The 8,004-nt window shown below is 38.9% G+C and overlaps 1 long non-coding RNA gene across 1 annotated transcript; it reads right to left on the minus strand.

Annotated features, from left to right (window-relative positions):
* Positions 1 to 2,872: 2,872 nt before the first annotated feature.
* LOC134825826 (uncharacterized) lies at positions 2,873 to 4,726 on the minus strand. The gene is made up of 2 exons (XR_010161621.1): positions 3,553 to 4,726; positions 2,873 to 3,146 (listed from the first exon to the last, which is right to left on the minus strand). It is a non-coding gene; the product is annotated as an uncharacterized LOC134825826 (long non-coding RNA).
* Between the last annotated feature and the right edge of the window lie 3,278 nt (positions 4,727 to 8,004).

Raw genomic sequence — 8,004 nt, forward strand, 5'->3', positions numbered from 1 at the left:
TTTGAAGGACCAAATGTTTCAAAAATAATGTTCTTTTGAATCTTAAGATAGCCCCGGATTTCCAGCTATTTTTAAGAGTACGAATAAAACTCGGCTCTCATGAGCTGCTCTGGGAATCGACTTCTCGTTCAAAATACAGGGATATAAACCTACAAAGTAATTAGTGTCTAAGAGTTGAAATAAATGGGACTTAATTCTGCCAAAATTTTCAGATTTTCAGAAACCACCCCGCCCCTCCCCTTGTCCGGATTTGTCCGAAATTCCTTGTAGGTTTATAACCTACCAAGACGCGCGCGCCGAGTTGGACTCGTCGACGGCCTTGGTAATATTTGGAACAAATATTTTACGAGTATTACCCGTTATTGTTAAGAAATTCCAAAATTAAAACCCCCTCCCTATTTGCTGGACGTCCTAAGTACTAGTAGTAGTAAATGGCCCCTAAGCCTAACAATTCTTTCAAAATAACTGGAATTGTGAAAGTTATATAGTTATTATAGCATATAGGTCAGAAAAAATCACGCCGCGTGCAGAATTTTTAGCAAAAATTGTAAAACAATGAAATTATTTTATTCACATTTTTAGACAACTTTTGGTACAAAAATCGGAGGAAAACAAGAAATGCGGCCGCTTTTCTTTTGTTGTTTGTGGATGGCCGCTCAATTTCCCGATCCGTGATTGAGTATTTGATCATATTCCATACCACCTGGGGACCCCAGTCTTTACTGTTTATAAGCATGCAGATATGGCGGAGTGACAGGCCGAGCGCCGCCTAGTTGATATAATTCCATATTTAATTTGAAAATCGTGTATATTTCTATGTAATGTAACCATATGTTTATTTAATTGTTTATGCAACCTTGACGGATGTTACTCGTCTAAATTTCTTCGAAGTAGCGCGCGCCGCTTTCTTCTCGAAATGGCCCGACGGCAAGTGCTACAAAATAGCGCGCGCCGGGCCAGACCATTAACAATGGTCAAATGCAACCTGACACGGATCTGTGCAAAATAGTAATACTAACTCAAAATAATAATTAATACTATGCTATCAATTAGTCCCTAGCGGGATGCGTACATGGTGAAATTAACAATGTACTTGAACATTTCAGCACCGCGCGCCAACAAATGTTTAGTTCAGATTTTCGCACAAAATAACTTTGCGCAGGCAGACACGTGGGCGACACGTACGCTCGCAGGCACGCAGGTACGGACGAAAGCTACCATATACAAAAAAAACCTCGTTCGCTAACCCTTGTCCTTGACTCTTTTGTGCCTTCGGCACTTTGAGTCATAGATCGGGAAAAAATTCTGTGCCAACTCATGGCGCTTATTACATAGACTATAGCTACAGTTTCCAGGTCGATTTACAGATGAATTTCCAGATCTGTGATTTACCATTCTATAGCGTGATTCCCAATTTCTAGATACAGTTAAGAGTTAAGACCTAAAAGTAGAAGCTAGTCAAACAATTTACAATCTTACGTATGATTCTTACAAATACGAAGGAATACAATCAAACAGTTTTAATTAAGTCGTAATTGTTAAAATTGAAACTCGAAACCACAAACTGCAAAGCAGCTTTGATTGGCTATGGGCAAGGTTAAATTTAAAAAGCAATAACCATTTTTTGTTAAGGATTCAGTTTCGGAATAATTATAAAACATTATTATAGTTATTATAATGCTTTGTGAAGATGGTAGAATCTTAAGTATCTACCAGTATCACGTATACACACGGTTTTATATGCTGAAGTCCCTAAACGGAAACCCAGAAGTTGACGAGTAAGGAAGCCAAGAAACAGCTCAAAACATGAGTTGTTCCACTGCTCATGCTTTTTATTTTTGCACACGTTTTATCATGTATATCATTACAGTCATCGGTGTTGCAGGTTCTCATGTTCAGGTCACATTTAAATAATTTGATATCTACATCATTCATTTTCATTATATCCTCTATGTTCTCACACTTGACTTCGGCATACTTTGACTTCGGCATACTTGATCCAGTCTATTGTTATATTCATATCGACCTTTGGAACACCTTCCTCCGGAGAGGAAGGACCTTTAGAGCCGGACCTACTGTTTCCGTATACGCAGAAATCTTCGTCAGATTCGCATGTTTTCGTGACACACTTTTCCTCTATTGAGGGAAACAGGCTAACAAGCTGGGTCGCGTTTATTTCCATGATCATACTGAAGCTTAAGCATGATTTACAGGTTAACCCATAGCTCAGTGCCACTATAAACTGGCTAGTACTAGTAGTAACTATAATGGCGCAGGAGGGTCAACCTGAAAAGAACATTGCTTGACCCTCCTGCCCCACCGCATGGATCAGGAGGTTCATTTCAGAAACAGTGCTTGACCCTCCTGCCCCACCACATGGATCAGGAGGTTCATTTCAGAAAAAACAGTGCTTGACCCTCCTGCCCCACCACATGGATTACGGGGGTCACCCACGAAAAACAGTGCTTGACCCTCCTGCCCCACCACATGGATTACGGGGGTCACCCACAAGACCATGTGCGCTGCACTTATTTCTACATCGCGCGCGATACGTGTGTGCGTGATTACATGAAATATTACCGCGCCCTACGCCAAGTAGACGAAAAGCGTGGTCGAAGAGCGAGAGTCGGTACAATAAATAAAACGAGAGTTGGTACATTTAACTGGCATTTTTTAACCGTGGTACAATCAGAATTGAATACAGCCGACACAGGATGAGGGGGGGGGGGGGCAATGACTACTGATGGAGACTTTTGAGCACCAATGGGGACGAAAATCATAGGGACTGAAGGTCAAATCGCTGGTGAAATTTTCCATTTGTCCCCATAAGTACCCAAAGTTTTGGCGAGTTTTATGTAGTTTTGATATTATCTTTTATTAAATGACTTCTAAAGGAGACTTTTGGGTACCAATGGGGGCTAAAAATCTTGGAGACTTGAGGTTAAATTGCTGGCGAAATTCTGCACTTGTCCCCAAAGTACCCAAAGTCATTGGCTCCCCCCCCCCTCCCCCGGGTGAGGTGACGGAGAAAAATAAACTGAGCTCAAGGCTACATTTCCAGATATCCCGCCACGGCACCGTCGCTCATGCTGCAAAGTGTGTTGAGAGATGCCCACGTCATCACACGTAAACTGTGTCACGAATACCTGAAATGCAGACGTGCAGAACAAACATAACTCTGATCTATATTTTTCATAAAACTTTCAGGATTTGCCAATGAGGGAAAAGACAGCACTGTCCGAGAAGCTAGAAATGCATGAATCATAGGTGACATGGATAGGGGTAAGAAGTTTTTTAAAAACATGAAAATTGTGAAAGGAAAAGAAGTAGAAATGAGAAAGGGTAGATTTAAAATGTTTGAGAATCGATTTTGTGCTGAAGAACTCCGTCCGCAGGACGGGCTTCCGGCTACTTATGATAATTCGAATAAATTTGAGATTCAAACAAGCTACGAATACGAATGCTTATAGCAGTGGCAAGCTCTTGTTTGCTGCGCATTGGCTGCAATGTATAACCGCAGTATGAACTGTCAAAATATTTGAATTTGCTTACCTAGTGGCTTTGTTTGATAAAGCATACATACTTTATATACCGATAAATCAATAACTCCTTTTGATTCTTCGGTTTGAGAATTGTGCGGTCACACATCTCTGCAATGTCTGAAAAGGTGGCAGGGAAGTATTGAAACTTACTTAACACTATATTTACAGTTAAACCTTGAACTACTATAACTAGGGCAGTAGGAAACGCCAAAAAGTAGATCATCTGACTAAAACAACTTAACTTCATCCAAGAGTCTAGTTAGCAGCATTGTAGCGATAAGATACCACCATAGTTTGAGCTGTCGACACTGAAATAAAACAAACAATTTACTTTTCACTACTGCAGGGGAATGCATGTAACATATAAAGAATAAAGATATAATATATTGTATGTTTTTCATCGTGGCCTCAGGGGAGAAGGGCAGCTCGAAAAACCGAAAAAAGTCTAAAAAACCGTGTTGGAGCTGGTGAGTTAAAGCTACCGATCTCGATCGTGAGAGTCAGATGATCAGATCGCATGTAACGTGAGTTTCGCCCGCCTGAATAAGGCAACATGAAATCATATTGCTGGTGACAGGTCTCGACCAAGATGTAAAATAAAGATACCCCAAATTTGTTATTTTTAAGCCGATTCACATCGACCCAAGTCTCTGCTTTGACCCTAAATGCTCAAACTTCGTTAATAGATTGGAAAATCGTGTTATGCTTGTTACTAATAACTGTTGTTTGTGAGAGGACATCTCGATTTCCCGGATCAGAGGATCACACCAATGAGGGGTTGATTGTGCATGTGTGAACTTGACTAAATTTTCAAATTGCCCGATTTTTTTTCAGTAGGTCACATTACTCGTGACGTGCAAATGTATCTTTTGTCTTTTAATAGGTCAAGCTCAGAGCTTTAAAGCTTTAAAGACTTCTCCGTGACAAAGACGGCCGACATATATCTTTACTCCAGGAAAAGTCAGAACTCTTTCCACACCACATTCTTAAATGTACACGACAGCAGAACGACGATGTAGCCCCACGCCGCAGTAAACTTTAAATTTCTGACCCGGAACGAGCCCAGCAACTGTAGACAGCTGCGTGAGCTATGTACGGTTAGCAGATTTAAGAGCTTATGCAATAAGCAGTCACCGTTCACTCTCATTTTTGACTTTTCTTCTTTTGAACAACAAATGTCCATTGAATGATGCCAAGCTAAGCGATTATGATTAGAAAAGTACCGTGATTTACACTGATGGCTCATACAAGGACTTGTTGGACTTCGTGAATTTGGAGGACCTGCAGCTGTAATCAGTACTTCACTACCAGATGTGCGAGGCCGAGGTTCCCGTTTGACAACATTACAAGTGGACCACCCAGGCCGGGATGATCACGCGCTAGTTGACATGAGATCTGATTCTCCCGGGAAAATTGGGCGAGATGACCGGTGTCCTGTCAGAGGTCACGGATACAAGGATACAAAAATATAAATATTTTATTGTACAATTACAATAGTCGTATAAACTTGACAAATTCGCCTACCATCACGTGACCCTCGTCAACGAGCAAGTGAAAAATGTGTTCACAGCATTTATATTATACGGTAACTACACCATAGATTGACAAGCTAAGCGTACAGAAAAACGTCCAACTCCTGACTATAATAAAACTCCGGTATAATAGCGTTTTTGACGGAGCAATTTAATGGCCTGGAGTAGGAAACTTTGTTGACCGGAATAAATTGATCCGAAAGGCGAAAGATACATATGAGAGGCCATCATAAGATGGTACCAAAATATCTCTGTGAAAAGTCCTTTTTACTTTTTTAAGCGTCAAAAGTCGGTGCACTTACTTTATCCATCGAAAAAAGGCATCCCCTGGTGGCTCGTAAAGTATCGATTTTAGCTGTCTAGTAGCCATCTTCTGTGCTCTCTGGCAGTCTAAGAAGAAACATTATTATATACGACTCTATACAAATAATCTTATTATAAAACAGGATCATACATAGTTAATAGAACTCCATTAAGAAAACATCTTAACTACGTAATCTGTGCCTAGTACAACAGTTTCCAACACTTCCTACAGCTAGCAATATCCCTTATTTCATTTAAATCACTCAAATTTCTAAGTTCTAAGTTTCTATATTTAAGGTCATCAACAAGCATATTTGATATAAGTTTGTATTAGGTCTACCAACACGCCCTTTAAATTTACCACTACTATTTAACACAAATTTCTCTTTGTGATGAAAAAGTTTAAAGAAGCTTTACAACTTAACTCAAACTAATGCTTCTGTCTGTCTGCTGCATTTGAGTTTATTTCTAAATGATTCGCAGCTTTCGGTAGCTCCATGTTCAGCCCACCATGCCTGAAAAAATTTGGTTCACAATAACTTTGGTTCCCATAAATATTATGGTTACCATAATATAAGTCACAAATTTTGTTAATTTCAAGTCAACAACAATATTAGTCGTATTTTTAAGACCATTTTTCCATATCATTTAATTTTTTTAAATTTATTCAGCTAGCTTTTTTGACTAAAATATTTTCGATCTGGGAAATTATTTAAAGACGAGTCAACATTACATACATCAATTACATAGCATCACATACATTTACCTATAACACGCAGTAGCGACTTGTATAAATTTAACGATACTTAAATTCGTTAAATCATATATCATGTATATGCTCTGCTGAAATCTTAGTCTCCTTTAAAATAAGTCCTCCCATGAAATTTAGTTTACAACAATTTTAGGCAATTGTTTGACTTAATTTATGGTATAATAGATTTTTCGTTCCTGAGGAAAGGGAATTTCGGCGGATATAGTAACACCAGAAAATATTGGTTTATGTAAATTGAGTTTACGTTGTTTATCAATGATTCGAGGGCACTGCAACGAGAATTAGAACAATTAATCAAAAATTACTGCCTAAACATTTAATGACCAAAACCTAACGAGCTTAACCTCTGTCACTCTTTTTCGGAGATTCAATATCATTTGACACAACTCTATGGATTAACTATATGATTTTTTAAAATAGGAAAACTAATCTGGTTGTATCCTAGCAGAACTGATTATTATATACGTTAAGAACAGTGTCAGCTGGAATATTCAAGTAAGGTCATTTGTGTGCTTTCTTTTACAACAGAAACAAGGAATTGAAATATCATTGTAAACTAAAACTGACAAGGGTAATCATAACATAACATTGTGCTCACAGTGTCACTCCATTCCTGAAAAAAGCCCATTTTCTTCCAATAAGACAACAAATAGAGTATAAGATTGCTCTAACCGTGTTCAAATGTGTCAACAACGTAGCTCCAAATTATATCACCAAATGCATCAACATTAAGAGTCAACCTGTACGTGTACTACGGACTGAACAAGACTATTTCCTCCTAAATGTTCCTACTGTTTCAAATTATAGTAAAACTGAGAGAAGCTTTAGTTACTGTGGACCCTTTGTTTGGAATCAGCTTCCTTAGCAATTGAGAACATTAACCGATATCGTATTAAATCAAAGTTCTAAACAAGGGATAGTTTAAAAAACAACGCCCAAGTCTAATCTTTCCCTAAAACAAAAACTAAAAATTAAAAACTTCATTGCAATTTCCGCCAATATCTCTTGTCATAACTCAAATTACGGAGATAATGCAGGTCAAAGATATTATTTAAATAAAGATTTCTTTTACATAAATCATGCACAATCAGCGAGAATAGATTGCTTTGGGGTCTTCCTCTTCTCCCTGGTAAGTCCAGTGTATTGATGGCAAAAATGAGGGAAGAAAACGCTGGTCCGTCAATAGGACCCCGCAAAACATGTCCTAACATTCTCCACCGACTACGGGCCACTTTTTCTGACAATGGTTCAGCATTGCAGCGTTTATACAAGTTTTTGTTGGAGATGACTCCTGGGTACTTTATATTCAAAATAGTGCGAAGATGTCTGCGGTGAACAACATCTAGTTTTTCAAGGAATATTTTGGGGACGGCCCAACAGGATGAGTTGTACATAAGAACCGATACGACTAAAGCATTATACAGTATTAGACGTTTGTTTAGGGGCAGTTTATCACTCCAGGCCTTCTTGTAATTGTTAAAGGCAGCATATCCCAGGTTTATGCGACGCTGAATATCAGCTTTGCTACACAAGACGGACCCTAGAGTGATACTTTTCCTCCATGCTTCATTCCCCGACACTAATTTTCCATCACTGTCGACTTCACCCGTACTAGCTAAATAAACATGAGTGAAGTCCGTTTTGTCTTCATTGACAAAGAGGTTCCATTTCTCGAGTATAGCTGTTGCCTGGGGCAAAATAGCTCTCAAGTTGTCTTCCTCTTCATCATTGAAGTCAACATCATCAGCATATTCAGTGTCAAGTGGAAGGCCAGCAATAGTAATCGGGGGGATTGGCCTATCTAAACTGATTGTTATAGTCCATCCGATATCGTCTTGTTTAAAAAGAGAATAAA

The sequence above is a fragment of the Bolinopsis microptera genome, unplaced genomic scaffold, assembly GCF_026151205.1.
Source record: "Bolinopsis microptera isolate Bmic1 unplaced genomic scaffold, MBARI_Bmic_1.0 sca133, whole genome shotgun sequence".
NCBI classification, from domain to species: Eukaryota; Metazoa; Ctenophora; class Tentaculata; order Lobata; family Bolinopsidae; genus Bolinopsis; species Bolinopsis microptera.